The sequence below is a fragment of the Saccopteryx leptura genome, chromosome 1 (genome assembly GCF_036850995.1).
Source record: "Saccopteryx leptura isolate mSacLep1 chromosome 1, mSacLep1_pri_phased_curated, whole genome shotgun sequence".
NCBI classification, from domain to species: domain Eukaryota; kingdom Metazoa; phylum Chordata; class Mammalia; order Chiroptera; family Emballonuridae; genus Saccopteryx; species Saccopteryx leptura.
In genome coordinates this window covers 242,027,381-242,043,530 of record NC_089503.1, presented here as the reverse complement: position 1 = coordinate 242,043,530, position 16,150 = coordinate 242,027,381, and the positions used below count along the sequence as shown (strand labels likewise).

Below are 16,150 nucleotides of genomic sequence, written 5' to 3'. Positions count from 1 at the left end.
CTTTATCCCACTGGACCACCATAGGTCAGGCCTGGAAACATTTTTAAAAGAGCTTACATGATGCTATTGACTCAAATACTATGCAATGAGAGGTATATCCCCTATATACATTATTTTTCAGCTGTGACAAGTCACCTAAAAACCTGACCCTAAGAATTGGAAAGAAGTTTGTAGGTCAGCCTAATTCCTGTCCTCTTCTGCAGTATTCCTACTCAACAGCATTCAGCCCAACTTGAATACTTCCAACAATGGGAAGCTCACTATTTCATGGGCAAACATTTCTATTGTTGGGCTTCTCTGAGAACTGGAAAATCCTTTTTCATATTGACCTTAAATCTGTTTTTAGGGTTAAAAGGAGCCTTCAAGCTCATTAACTTCAGTGTAATTATTTACAGATGAGGAATCTGAAGCTAGAGAGGATAAAGTGATTATTCCATCCATTGGTCATACTCCAACACCAGGAGCAAAAATGAACAAGTCTACTCTTTCCTATGCTTAATAACCATGAAAATATTTGAAAGTTCTATTGTGTACCCACCCCACAAGTCACTCCAATCATTCCTGATTCTACACCACCTTAGTCACATTCCAGCAGACAGTCCTGCTTGTTCATGCTTCTTTTAAATCATGGCCCCCTTCCCACCATTGGTCTAAATGTCACATGACCAGAAGTCACTAAAACTAGATCCTTGGGCCTGACCTGTGGTGGCGCAGTGGATAAAGCATCGACCTGGAAATGCTGAGGTCGCCAGTTTGAAACCCTGGGCTTGCCTCGTCAAGGCACATATGGGAGTTGATGCTTCCAGCTCCTCTCCCCTTCTCTCTCTCTCTCTCCCTCTCCCTCTCTGTCTCTCTCTCTTCCTCTCTAAGAATGAATAAATAAAATTTTTTAAAAAAATTTTTTAAAAAAACAAAAAACACTAGATCCTTGGTCCATACTGTTCCTGTCTGTCTCTCTCTCCCTACCTCTTTCAAAAAATAAAACAATAGACTAGATCCTATTATTGGATGGATGAATTCCTGATTCAGTTGTAAACTGGATTCAATTTTTTTTTTTTTTTTTTTTTTTGGATTCAATCTTTAAAAGCCTCATCCCACTCAGGGTTCACATTAAACTCACAAACAACAGAATGACCTTACAACTTTTCCCCCACATGATCTAGCCCTCCTCAGCATGCTGAGTAACACCAGGTTTCACTGTGTCTGTTCACCCGCAGGCCTGCCCTTTTCAATTGGATCATTAATTTCAGGTCACAGGCTGTGTCTTATTTTGTAACTTCAGTGTCTCAGCCAGTGTGTAACACAAAGCAGGTAGGTACTTAAGACTCATCACTGAATGAGCCATCTACTTTATCGCATCCTGTCCTTGAACAATAAAATGTTTTTTAAAATAGTAGTTGTTTAAAAGGGGGGGGGGGGAAACAAGCCACAGACTGAAAGAAAATATGTGCAGAAGATACAGCTAAAGAAGGACTATTATCCACAATATACAGAAAACTGTTAAAATAGCAATAAAACAACTTGATTAAAAAACGGGCCAAAGCCCTCAACAGACCCCTCACCAAAGAAGACCTACAGATGAGGATGGGGGGGTTGCAAGCACATGAAAAGATGTCATTAAGGAAATGCAAATTGACATGAGATACCACTACATACCTATTAGCATGACCAAAATCCAGAACACTGACAACACCAAATGCTGACGAGGATGTGGAGCAACCGAAACAACAGAAACTCTCACCCACTGTTGGTGGGAATGCAGAATGGTACAGCCACTTCGTAAGACAGGTTAGCAGTTTCTTATAAAAATAAACATACTCTTACCTTGCAGTCCAGCAATAGCACACTTCCTGGCACTTACTTAAAGGAATTGAGAACTTGTGTCCACACAAAAACCTGCACACAGACGTTTACAGAATCTTTATTTATAATAATTGCAGAAACTTGGTAGTAACCATGATGCCCTTCAGTAGGTACATTTAGGATAAACAGTGGTACACCCAGACAATGGACTATTACTCAGCACTAAAAAGAAATGGGCTACCAAGCCATGGAAAGCAGTGGAGGAAGCTTAAATGCATAGTATTAAATGAAAGAAGCCAATCTGAAAAGCTGCATATAACACTATGCAAAAGGCAAAACCGTCAAGACAGTAAAAAGATCACTGCTTGCCAGGGGCTGGGGTGAGGGAGGGATGAACAGGTAGAGCACAGAGATTTTTAGGGCAGTGAGAGCACTCTACATGATACTGTAATAGTGGATACGTGTTATTAGACATTTGTCCAAACTCAGAATGGGGTGTTGAGAGTGGGGGAGGCTGTGCCTGTGTGGTGACAAGGGGTTTTATGGGATCTGTACCTTCCTCTCAATTTGGCTTCAAATCTAAAACTGCTCTAAAAACTAAAGTATATTTAAATGTATATATATCGCAGTGTTTTTCCCACTGTGTTGCACACGCACATTGTAAAACTACAAATTATCAATTTAAAATGTAAAAAAAAAATGTCACTTAGCTCGATCCATCAGAAGCAACTAGTATTAAGTATTTTGGTATTAAAAGTAATCATTTCCTTCCAGCCACTTTCTATGTACTTTTGTTCAAGATTTGAAATCATATTGTAGATGCACCTTAACTTTTAGCAGAAACACTTGTCCGTGGTATTTTAAAATTATTCCTAACCATTATTTATTTATTTTTTTTACAGAGACAGAGAAAGAGTCAGAGAGAGGGATAGATAAGGACAGACAGACAGGAATGGAGAGAGATGAGAAACATCAATCATCAGTTTTTCATTGCGACACCTTAGTTGTTCATTGATTGTTTTCTCATATGTGCCTTGACTGTGGGCCTTCAGCAGACAGAGTAACCCCTTGCTCGAGCCAGCAACCTTGGGTCCAAGCTGGTTAGCTTTGCTCAAACCAGTTGAGCCCGCGCTCAAGCTGGTGACCTTGGGTTCTTCTCCATCCCAGTCCGATGCTCTATCCACTGCACCACCGCCTGGTCAGGCCTAACCATTATTTTTAATGGCCATAATATTCCATCATAAAAACAGTCATACCAATCATATATGGATTGCTTCCAGTACAATCGTACCATTGGTTATTTAGGTTATATCCAATTTTTCACTGTAGTGGAATAATAGCCTTTGTGCATAAAACATCATCTACAGCCCTGGCCAGATGGCTCAGTTGGTTAGAGTATCATCCCAATACATAAAGTTTGTGGGTTTGATCCCTGATCGGGGCATATGCAGGAGCAGATCAATGTTTCTGTCTTCTCTCTCTCCCCTCCTCTCTCCCTCTAAAATCAATAAATAAAAGAAAATAAAACATCATCTACATTTTGGATATGGTCTCAGGTATAGCTCTAGAAGTGAAATTATCTGACTAGAATGTATGAACATTTTGACATATTACAATTCAAATTTTAAAAACAAAAACAGACCTTACATGCATCCCTTACTGAATTTCTTTTTTAACTTTGGGCCCTTATTCTGGATGATCCTGACTCTTGATTTATCTGCTAAACAAGCTATCCCTCCCACCTCCGTGCCATCAACAACACATACCTCCTGTATCTTCATCCACAACACTGGAAAAATGCTGACCAGCTCAAGGCCGAGAACAGAATCCTACGGCACTCGTTTTCAGACCCCCTTCCAGGCTGACTCAGTGCCACTAATTAACAGTTTTTGCCTATTAATAACATCATCAAATTAAATTAATAACACCATCCAGCCCACATTCTACCACTTATTTAATATGGACCATCATATCTTTAGGAACTGTTAAATGCTTTCCTACAAAGCCACAGTGTGCCAAAGCTGCTACATCTTTTCTCTGATCTAGTAACCAAACCGTCACATAAAATAGGAAACAGCTTTCATTTCATCTGATGCCACAGACTTCTGGTTATTCTTGCATCCTCAGGCCACATGGTTTTAAGCAAAAAGCACTTCAGTTCCAACTTTTTTTAATGTTACAAAAGCTGTGTTTTAAAATAGCCAGATTGTGCCCTGGCCAGATAGCACAGTTGGTTAGAGTGTCTTCCTGATAATGCAAAGGTTACGGGTTCAATTCCCTATCAGGGCACATACAGGAACAGATCCATGTTTATGTCTCTCTCTCTCTCTCTCTAGAATCAATAAGTTTTTTATAAAAATAAATAAATAAAGTAGTCAGATTGTGCAACCTGTAAAAACCAGGGTGGCTTTTCCTCTGTCCCTTTCACCTGTAGCTCACTTAGGGAAGCATAACAAGTGGTTTTGGACTCCCAGGGTAAACCAAACTGTCTCAGGACCAGAGACCTGAACCTACTCACTTCACCTGGCCCTAAAAGCAGCCTAGTTTTCCCGGTGTCATTCACATTAACAGCTGGGTTTGGACCGATTATTCCATATTCATTATGAATCTCTGCATCCTGGAGGCCTACCCCTGGGGCCATTGAGGAGTAAGGATATAACAGATGACACAGCTCCTCTCCTTGCCATTCCTTTATTATTGACTCGCAGCACCAAAGCTCCTTAGAGTCTAATGTCACACGGCATTTGGCAGCCATGACTCACGTCTCACCAAGTTAATACCTCAATATCACTCTTAGAGGATACATGCCAGGAGCTACGATCTAACCATGGCAGCCAGTAGTGGGAAATGGGAAGGCTTGAGAGATCTTGCCGTCATAGAAATTTGCCTCACTATAGACAATATGTCTCAAAGCCCTCTAATTAGTACCATTCCAACCCATCAAAAAATAGTGCAAAGTCTCAGCCAAGAGCAACTCAGAAAGTGTGATTGACCTGCCCAGAACGAATCATTTGCACACAAATAGCTGAGATTCCATAATGTCAGACTCCTACCTGAATCCTCTTCAAGACTCAGGTTGCAAACCCAAAGCCTGCAAGACTAAGCAGGGATGGAACAGCAGTTGGGCTGAGGAAACACAGAGCACGGGACTAGGACAGCTGGGGACCACAAGGCCAGTCTCCCATTCACAGGGAGCAGCCACCACTCAGCTCTAGAAGCCTGCTCAATCAGATTCCTTAAGACAATCCCAAATCTAGAGGTTTTCTGGATTGCTCCCGAGTTTTTCAAACCTTTGGATAGTCCAAATGCTAACACGTATGAAGGCTGGACACATTCCTTGGGCCACCTATTTACAACTCCTACACTACATTTTAATCCTAACTCACCTTGCCAACCTAGTATCTCTGTACTCTTTGTTCATCACTCTTACACCATGGACATCCCCGCCCCCACTCCAAACCTTTGCCCATGCAACACCTCCCACCTGTGCAACACCATAAAACACCCAAAAAGGTTCATCCCAGACTTCCTTCCCTATTCCAAACAGTTTTTCCAAGCCATTCTAGCACAGGTTGCTCATCCCTTCCTCTGAACTCTACGTGTACTTACTTTTCACTTTGGTATTTAATCATTTTGCCTTGCCAGTCAACTTTTCGGTTTCTTCCTCGTAAGGGTAGTTCTGCACATGAGCAGCTTAATAAATAGTGATGAGACGTGAAAATTTTCTACAACTGTATTTTTCAAACCGTGGGTTAGGTTCCATTACAGAGTGGTTAAATCAATTTAGTGGGAGGCAACAGGCATTTTTAAATTAAAAATAATGGAATGGAAAATAAAAGTATCAGAGGAGATTGCACCAAGCCAAGGAAAGTAGTACTTCATGAACTTGAATTAGATTTTTACATGCATGATTGAGTGTACTAAGCCGTGATGTAAATCTTATTTCTTAATGTAGGTCACGGTCAAAGCTATGAAGAAAACACTGCTCTCCAAAGAGTAAGTTAGCTCAACTTCTGCTCCATGCAATTTTTTTGACCATTATATATTCCCTGTAAAGAAAAAATTATCTAATGGACACCTCTCCCTATGCAAGTCAGCTTCTCCTGCTAGTTCACTGATCCTGCATCTCAGAGAAACAGAGGGGCCACGGAACTTCAACTACACTCTCCACTCATTCTGCAACTTTCTGCAATCATACTTTAGATTCATCAGCCCTGAGATGTTGCAAGTTGAGGCTTGGGGAATTTGCTCAGCAAATCAACCTAAGTCACCCTTGCAACAAGAAAGCAGAATTCTGAGCTCAAGAAAAACCTGGATTCCTGGGAACTGGCAATGGTCCAGGATGGGACTGGCCTGGCCCTCAGAAAGGCAGTATCCCTAAGCCTAAAACTTGCTCCTTGCTCCTTTAGATCACCGCTGCTCCCCACCCCCACCCATGAATGGGACACCAGGACTAGCCTAAAGGTCTCAGTGGAGAGCAAATTCAGCTCATTTCAAAACCCAACATTTTATGTCTTTAGCAAGTTTCATTCTACTCCCCTTCAATCGCCCTCATGGTAAGAATAAGTGGCCCATTCTTCTCGGAGCCTCAGTTTCCCAGAGTTGTTTCACCAACTTCAGGTTCAGGTCCAGGTGATGTCAGTTGAATGGCAATCGAGAACAGCGTCTTCCAATTCAGACCCTCGTTAGCTTCCTCTGCTGCTCCCCTACAACTAAGATGCCCCGTTTATCTCGCGAGTGCCTTCCTTCTCCCAGCATTGGCAGCCTTTCCCACACTATACACCCTGGCTTCCCCCTAATCTCAGAGTCACATCTGATTGCAGGACACCTATGTTTGAATGTCGTGGCAAACACAAAACTCCTCTGCAGCCTCCGTGTCAATTACTTCTCTTCAAAACACACATTTCAGATTTCTCCAGTTACCAACTATAGCAACTCCAAGGCCCTGGCGTGTAATCAATTTCTACAAGGAATTAATTTCCACTCATCTCTTTCCTTTGCCCTGCCCCTGTCAACAGACTGTTTCAACAGCAATGTTTCTAAAAACTCACCCTCTTTTCCATTTCTAGTTATCCCAGTTCAAACCCTGGGCATGCCACAACTTAACTGCCTTAACTGCTTTGCCTCCTAACATTACTTTAAAAAACTTTTCTCGCTTGACCAGGCAGTGGCGCAGTGGATAGAGCATCGGACTGAGATGCGGAGGACCCGGGTTCAAGACCCCCGAGGTCGCCAGGTTGAGCGCAGGCTCATCTGGTTTGAGCAAAGCTCACCAGCTTGGACCCAAGGTCTCTGGCTAGAGAGTAAGGGGTTACTTGGTCTGCTGTAGCCCCATGGTCAAGGCACATATGAGCCTGACCAGGCAGTGGCACAGTGGATAGAGCATTGGACTGGGATGCGGAGGACCCAGGTTCGAGACCCCGAGGTCAGCAGCTTGAACGCGGGCTCATCTGGTTTGAGCAGAGCTCACCAGCTTGGACCCAAGGTCACTGGCTCGAGCAAGGGGTTACTTGCTCTGCTGTAGCCCCATGGTCAAGGCACATATGAGAAAGCAATCAATGAACAACTAAGGTGTCACAACGAAAAACTAATGATTGATGCTTCTCATCTCTCTCCGTTACTGTCTGTCCCTATCTATCTGACTCTCTCTATGTCTTTGTAAAACACACACACACACACACACACACACACACACACACACACACAAAACCCTTTCCCAATACCCTTTCATGATGTCACTCCCTGGCTCAAAAACTTTAATGTCTTCCCAATACACACAGGGTACAGTGCAATTCCCCAGTTGGGCTTTCTAGGACTTTCACAATCTCAACCACCATTCCTTCCATCTTCATCTCCTCCTGTTCAGGAAATGTGCCCTGGACTGGCCAAAGCCACCACCTCCTTGTCTCAAGAAAGCCACGTTCATTCACACCTCATGGTCCATCTCAAGGGCCTCATCCTCCAGGAATACAGTCCTCGGGATTCCTGCCCATAGTTGCCTTTTCCGAACTCCAATAGCACCTAGTCTATATGCTGCATTTTAAGTTAATTGTGCCCTATCTTGAGTTTCACTTCACCTGCTCAGGTCTTCCTGCCTCCTCCATGAGATTATAAACCTTGGAGGACACCATCTTACGTATGTTTTAGACCCTCCCTTGCAGAGATCACTGTTTGAACCTCTTCTCCTCTGGTTCCTTTGCAACCTCTCACACTTGTTATTTCTTCTTCTCCTACCTTTGGGCCTTCGCCAGGGAGTTATGCTACAGTGCATAACTTATTTCAGAATTTAGTACTGTAAATCCATTCCCCAACTCTAACCTTCCCTTTGATATTCCCTCTGCCCCCAGCACTTACAGTAATTTGGGCAGCCATAACACATTAATTTGAACTCGAGCTCTGAAATCACTTCCACCTGGTCAACAGGCTGTCTCAGGCCTTATATTTGTGTGCCTCTTATCATCATGCAGAGTCTGGCATGGTGCTGAGAACACAGCAGCCCCTCAAAAGTACCCCTGGAGCTGTACTTAATTGCTATGTTTTCTTGTGTTTCAAGTTCCTTAAGACCCAAATCTCTGTTTACACAACACCTGAGGAGGGTGTAAAAAGGCCTTCAATATATGTTGATCGCTTGCTTTCAGGCAAACTACACCAGATACAATTTTCTGGAAAGAAGAGTGTAAAGAAGGTAGTGGTGGCCTATAGGTAACCCTTGCCCCTGGCAGCCTGGCACCGTGTCTGCCTAGTGTAAGTGCTCCAGAGCCACCGGGAACCAGACAGGGCTGCCTGAAATCACGGCGGCAGCAGCTCCCACTAACCACCTAGCAGGTGGGCTTCTTAGATTTCTGAGTCAATCCTCAAGTGAAGGCGCTGCACCCTGAACTCCAAAACAGGGAAGAAAATGCTTCCTTTGAAATTGTTTGCACATGACAAACTCCCCATCCAGGCCCCCACAAAGCACCGCACATGCCCACAGTGCCAGATCCTAGGAAGGCCAGGGGCCACCAGTGAAGAGAGGCAGGGTTAAACGGCGCGGAAGGAAGTGGGGGTGGACAGAAGAGGACAGAAAGGGTGGGGGCCAGCCTCCGAGGTGGAGGGTGTGTCGCGCCGCTCGTCCCGAAGCCCGGCAATCGCTAGCACGGTAGAGTGGGCAGGAACGCGCGGGGCGCCGGGAGTGCTGGGCTGGCGGCCCAGACGGAAAGGGTCAGGGAGGGGACAGGTCAGTCTCCGTCGGAGAGGCAACTCTGGACAACCTTTCAAAGTTGGGGAGGGGGTGCCTTGGCGAAAGGCCGTTGCGAGCAAGATAAACAAGGCGGCACACGGAAAAGCGGGCGGCCACCCCCACCCAGCCAACGCGGGGACTGCAGCAGCGCCCCGGCGCTCCGACCCACCCCTGCCCCCTCTCGCCGGCCTCCAGGGCCTTCAGGCCGCCCACCCAGCCCCCGCGGGCGCGCGGAGCGTGGGAAGTTCCCGGGCCGCCCCCGTTCCCCGGCTGCAGCGCCGCGAGGTCCCAGCGCAGCGCAGCTCACCTCGCCCGTCACCAGCAGCAGCGCGGGCTGGGCAGCTCCGGTTTGGACAGCGCGGCTCGGCTCCGGGCTGCAGCTGCCGCCGCCCCTGCCCACCCACCCGGCGCGGCCCACTGCCCAGCTCCGCTCCGGCCGCCCGCCCGCCGAGGCTCCGTTCGCGCCCACCTGGCCGGCCTGCCTCCCTTCTCCGGGACACTGCGCTCACGTACGCGGCCGCGGCCACAACCCGGCCCGGATTCCCGCCCGGGAAGGGAGCGGAGGAGCGCGCCAGCCAGCGAGTGAACGAGCGAGACTCGGGGACACACCCCCACCCCCAACCCCAACCTCTTTTCCCCGCCCCCAACCCTAGCACCAGCCCCAGGCTCTGAGCGCGCTCGCGGCCCGCGCGCCTCTCGCCGGCCACGCGCGCCCGCGCCCTCCCCACACACCCACCACGCGCCTGGATGCACACCCCCAACTGCTCGTAGACAGTGGGCGCTCAATAAGTTACCGAGCGACTTCTCGTGCACATGCGCCCTTGAACCTGACCGAGTTGTGACCCACCCCTCCCCATTTCCACCCCAAAATCGGAACCGGCGGCTGCAGCCCCGAACCAAACTTGAGTGCCTCTTATTACTGAACCGCCAACCCAGCCAAAGTTTCTTGCTGTTGTTTTTCCAGGCCTAGCTCTGGGACAGGCTTCTCCGAGAGAGGCCGTGCTGCCCCAGGGCGGGAAAGGAAGCCAGAAAGCCCCAGGCGCCACTGCCGGGAACTTGGCGGGGGCGATAGGGACCCAGGCCGCGCAGCCCGACCGGCCGGGAGCTCTAGCGAAAGCCGGGGAGAGAGGGAGCACTGGAATCAACCTCTCCATTTTCCATTTGATTTCATGTTTTCTCCATTTCATGACATATTACGCGATTTTACTCGTTTGTAGTTGTAAAGTGAGGCGTTATTTACTTTTTCTGGAATGGAAGAAAGTTAACTATTAGCTTTCAGCCCTTATGTAAACAAGACCAGTTGCTTTTGGCACCGTTAGGCTCTGGCTTTTGTATAATTTGTAACAAGGGGAATTGAAGCTGTTGCATTGTGTTGCTCTGTGTTTTTCAGAGATAAGACCAGAGGCACAACGGTAATGAAGGGCCCCGGTGTCTGTATGTGTGGGCCTGTCTGTATATTCTATTTAAACGAATGTAATGGCTAGAAGAGTAATAATTCCTCTCCACCAAAAAGTTTTAAAATATTTTCAAGCATACTTGTTGAATGCGCAGCTCGCCTTCAAGGTGAGGTATGCTGTTTTTCTTACGGAGAGGCAGTGGGGTGTGTGCTGGAAGGGACTAAGGGCTTTGCGGGCAGACTGGCCTGGCTTGCAATCCTGATTTAACTGCTGAACAAGCTTTGTGGTCTTCAGCAGGTTCTTTTATCTCTCTGAACTTCAGCTTCTTTATCTGTAAGGTGAAATTTTAAAAACAAAACAAACCTCACATAGGTTTAATTCCTAGCTCAGAACAAAGAGACAATAAATATTATTCCCCTTATTTTCCACCTCTGGTTAAATAAGGAAGATATCCAAATGAACCAAAATTCCTATAGGACACTGGTCCTCAGCTGGGAGCAATGTCTGGAGACATTTTTCCCCACTATTTCAGAAATATTTTCATCCGTATATATCCAATTTGCCTCATACATCCATTTTTTTTTTCAATTACAGTTGACATTCAATATTCTTTTATATTAGTTTCGGGTGTACAACATAACAGACAATTACATAACTTAGGAAGTGAGAGTCCCATATTCTAGTACCCACTCAGCACCATACATAGTTATTATTCTATTACTGACTATATTCCCTATGCTGTACTTTACATCCCCTTCACTACTTTGTAGCCACTAATTTGTACTTACTCTCTCCACCTTTTCACACAGTCTCCAAACCCCCTCCCATCTGGCAACTCTGAATCTATAAGTCTATGTCTGTTTTTGCTTGTTTGTTTATTTTATTCTTTAGATTCCACACATAAGTGAGATCATATGGTATTTGTCTTTCTGTCTGACTTACTGCATTTACCGTAATACTCTAGATCCATTCATGTTGTCTCAAATGGCAAGATTTTATTCTTTTTAATGGCCGAGTTACACTCCATTGTGTATACTATATCTACCAAATCTTCTTTATCCACTTGTCTATTAAATGGGCACTTGGGTTGCTTCCACATCTTGGCGATTTTAAATAATGCTGCAATGAACATAGGGGTAGATATATCTTTTGAATTAGTGTTTTGAATTTCTTTGGATATATACCCCAAAGTGGAATTACTGGGTCATAAGGCAGTTCTATTTTTAATTTTTTGAGAAACCTGTCTGGAGACATTTTTGATTGTCATAAAGGGGGGGAAGGTGCTACTATCATCTAATAAGTATAGATTCACGATGCTACTTAACATCCTGCAATGCACAGTACAGCACACACACACACACCAAATAATTACCTCATCTACAATGTCGATGTGCCATTGTTGAGAAATCCAGCTGTAGGATAAATCTGCTATCAAATAATTCACCAAAGACTGGTTCTACCTTTTAACTCTCATCCTCAAGGAAACATTCTTGTTTTGCACTGAAAAGAACATCTAGAATGAAGGCATTTGGGTGTCACAGCAATTATGTCACTACACAAACCCCTCCCTTAACATGAAAATACAGAGTTGAATTTTACTCTTTTATCATTAATGGAATATTTTCGTTAATCAACAACAATATATGCTCCCTTTTTCTTAAGCTATTTTATACATTAATCACTACAGTTCGTATATAGCTTTATGTTCTCATTTTCCTTTTTCCACTCTTGAAGGGGTGTTTACTCCCTTCAATATATTCTCTGCTAAGTCCCTCACCTATCCTGAAGTTTATAATATAGTCCCTGCCCCCAAGGAACATACAACCTAGTTGGAAATGGCTTAATGCACATGCAACAATTAAGGAACAATACAAGATAGCATATAATTAAGCTTAACTGCAGCACTCAGCTTAAGGCGGCTCAGAGGAGAGGGCAGTGAGTTCCAGCAGCAACAGCCCAGTACTACCAATGTGGCTGAGGTGTTCCAGTAAACGTTTGCTGAATAAAATGAACTAGTGATTTTTACATGAACTAGGACTCAAGCTAGCCTATAAACTTCATTGCAGGACTTAAACTGCTAGATTTTGCAAATGGATGTTGGTGCCTGACTGTGAGTTTATTTTTCTTAAAATGCCTAGTTCAAACTTGTAACCAAATCTACATATTTCCAAAAACGATTGAATTTTAGTAGAAGTGAAACAACCATTCACTTGACAAACATGTGAGTGCCTGCTGTATGCAAAGTGAGCCAAAGGAGTTCTAGATCTGAACAGAACCCATAGCTTGTCCTGTTTGAGATGGTGTCTTGTGATGCAGGCCGTTAAAAGGCACATGTTCTCTCATAGCATATGTTGCATGCATCTCCCTTTTTGCTGCAGGTATATACTTGCACAGTGTGCATTCCAGAGTTTTGCACATTAACACAGACTCAGAGAGAATGTTCCACCATAAACTTCCATTCCACACACACACACACACCCAGCTCTCAGCACCTTCACACAGAATCCAGGTTCTGTCCTAAACACACACTGCACAGCACACACATCATACAAAGCAAGATGTACTTAGAAAGACTCCAACTTGTGGTTTCCAATCTTGGCTTCCTGACTCCCCATGACTAGTGTTTACCCTTCCTGGAAGCTGTCCCATCCTAGAACTATGCTTCCTTGCTTCCTCCCACACCTTGGCTGCCGATTAAAACGTAGACATCTTGTGCCTCTTTTCCGTCAAAGTAATTAGCTTCTTGGAGAGCATCTCTTATTAGCTTGGGGTTAAGCAAAGCAGACCCACGTCCTGCCTCATGTTACCTGGACACATTTAGAGGTGCAGTATGAGTGTGAGATTGACACTATCTCAAATACCCCGATGTAACTGCTTCCAGGTTTGCCTCCCTCCAAGCCATTCCTTACATTAGCCCATTTCCTCCACTTAAAACTCAAATGCAGCCCTGGCCGGTTGGCTCAGCGGTAGAGCATCGGCCTAGCGTGCGGAGGACCTGGGTTCGATTCCCGGCCAGGGCACACAGGAGAAGCGCACATTTGCTTCTCCACCCCTCCGCCGCGCCTTCCTCTCTGTCTCTCTCTTCCCCTCCCGCAGCCGAGGCTCCATTGGAGCAAAGATGGCCCGGGCGCTGGGGATGGCTCTGTGGCCTCTGCCCCAGGCGCTAGAGTGGCTCTGGTCGCAACATGGCGACGCCCCAGAGGGGCAGAGCATCGCCCCCTGGTGGGCAGAGCGTTGCCCCCTGGTGGGCGTGCCGGGTGGATCCCGGTCAGGCGCATGCGGGAGTCTGTCTGACTGTCTCTCCCCGTTTCCCGCTTCAGAAAAAAAAACAAAAAAAACACCTCAAATGCTTCCAAAAATAAATAATTATATAAAAATAAAAACGCAAATGTTTCCTGTAACTTTTTTTTTTTTTGAGAGAGAGAGAGAGAGAGGTAGACAGGAACATCAAGCTGTTCCTCTATACCCTGACCAGAGAGCGAACTGGCAACCTCTGCATTTCCAGATGACACTCCGACCAACCAAGCTCTCCAGCCAGGGCTTAATTTTTTATTGATTGATTGATTTTTAGAGAGACAGAGAGAGGAAGGGAGAGAGAGGGGAGGGGAAGGGAAGCATTCATTTGTTGTTCTACTTAGTTGTGCATTCATTGTTTGCTTCCCATGTGTGCCCTGACTGGGGATCGAACCCGCAACCTTGTTGTTTTGGAACAACACTCTAACCGGCTGAACTAACCAGCCAGGGCCTTCCTGTAACTTTTATAACAAACTCCCAGCATTGTTCATTAAGATCCTTCATGGTGCCTGACCAGGCGGTGGCACAGTGAATAGAGCATCGGACTGGGATGCGGAGGACCCAGGTTCGAAAACCCAAGGTCGCCAGCTTAAGCGTGGGCTCATCTGGTTTGAGCAAAAAGCTCACCAGCTTGAGCCCAAGGTCACTGGCTCCAGTAAGGGGTTACTCGGTCCGCTGTCAAGGCACATATGAGAAAGCAATCAACAAACAACTAAGGTGTTGCAACGCGCAATGAAAAACTAATGATTGATGCTTCTCATCTCTCTGTTCCTGTCTGTCTGTCCCTGTCTATCCCTCTCTCTGACTGTCTCTGGAAGAAAAAAAAAAATCCTTCATGGTGTGACTCCTAATTAATTCTCCAGTCACTACTTGCCCCTCTCTGTCTCTACCCTATTCACTATACTCCAGACATGCTAAACTGAACTTTTGTCCCTTGTCTGCACAAACTGCTTTGCTTGATACATGCTCTTTTCTCCCCTAGAACACTCTCCACTCCTCTCTTACCTCTTTACCAGGTTACCACTACTTTTTTTTTTTTAAGCTAGAGAGAGTCAGACAAGGACAGACAGACCCGAAGGGAGAGAGATGAGAAGTATCAACTCATAGTTGTGGCATCTTAGTTGTTTATTGAGTGCTTTCTCATATGTGCCTTGACAGGGGGCTCCAGCCAAGCCAGTGACCCCATGCTCAAGCCAGTGGGATCCAGCTGGTGAGCCTATGTTCAAGCTGAAAGCCTCAGGGTTTCAAACCTGGGTCTTCAGTGTCTCAGGCCAATGCTCCATCCACTGCACCACTGCCTGGTCAGGCTACCCCTAATTATTCTTCAGGAGTTAGCTTAGATGGCACTTTGCCTTCTGGGACTGGATTAAGTGCCTCTCCTTTATGTCCAATAGCACCCTACGCTCACCCCCCACACTCCCATTGCATTGTACTGAAAACGCTATTGTCTCATCCTAATCCCCTACAAGACTTAACATTCTATAAAGACAAGGAGCATGTCTTGTTTCTATTGAATACCCAACATTTGGCACAGTGCCTGGCATGGAGTTGGCATTTGATAAACATCAGTTAATAATACATTGTTAGTTGGACCCAGAGGACTGACTAGAGCTATTCCATCCACAGTCCAGGCAATCTCTGGTTCATAACATGCCTCAGATGTTCAGTGGATTCTAGGGCTGGGGAAGACTTATTGTTTGTTTGTTTGCAGTTTTCTGAAGTGAGAAGTGGGGAGGCAGAGAGACAGACTCCCACATGCGCCTGACAGGGATCCACCCGGCATGCCCACTAGGGGGCAATGCTCTGCCTTTCTGGGCCATTACTCCATTGCAACCGGAGCCATTCTAGTGCCTGAGGCAGAGGCCATGGAGCCATCCTCAGTGCCCGGGCCAGCTTTGCTCCAATGGAGCCTTGGCTGAGGGAGGGGAAGAGAGAGACAGAGAGGAAGGAGAGGGGGAGGGGTGGAGAAGCAGATGGGCACCTCTCCTGTGTGTTCTGGCCAGAATCAAACCCGGGACATCCACATGCCAGGCCGACACCCTACCATTACTGAGCCAAACAGCCAAGGCTGGGAACGACTTTTAAAGCATTTATTTAGAATGGGGTAAGGCCTAGGGAATGAACTTAGTCTTCAGGTTCCACCAGAGTCTCATTTTATACCTAACCTGTCTTTTTGAACTCCAGACTCTTTTTTCTTTTTTTTTCTTTTTCATTTTTCCGAAGCTAGAAACGAGGAGGCAGTCAGACAGACTCCCGCATGCGCCCGACCGGGATCCACCCGGCATACCCACCAGGGGGCGATGCTCTGCCCATCTGGGGTGTCGCTCTGTTGCATCCAGAGCCATACTAGAGCCTGAGGTAGAGGTTACAGAGCCATCCTCAGCACCCGGGCAAACTTTGCTCCAATGGAGCCTTGGCTGCAGGAGGGGAAGAGAAA

General features: G+C 46.0%; 1 protein-coding gene across 4 annotated transcripts in view; it reads right to left on the bottom strand.

The window, feature by feature from the left end:
- ZNF395 (zinc finger protein 395) overlaps positions 1-9,615 on the bottom strand; it is a 45,001-nt gene extending 35,386 nt beyond the window's left edge. For 2 of the 4 annotated variants that reach the window (XM_066388486.1, XM_066388459.1), the window contains exon 1: positions 9,330-9,485. The gene's annotated coding sequence lies outside the window, so the exon portion shown is untranslated. The other 2 variants (XM_066388468.1, XM_066388477.1) reach the window with 2 other exon arrangements.
- Between the last annotated feature and the right edge of the window lie 6,535 nt (positions 9,616-16,150).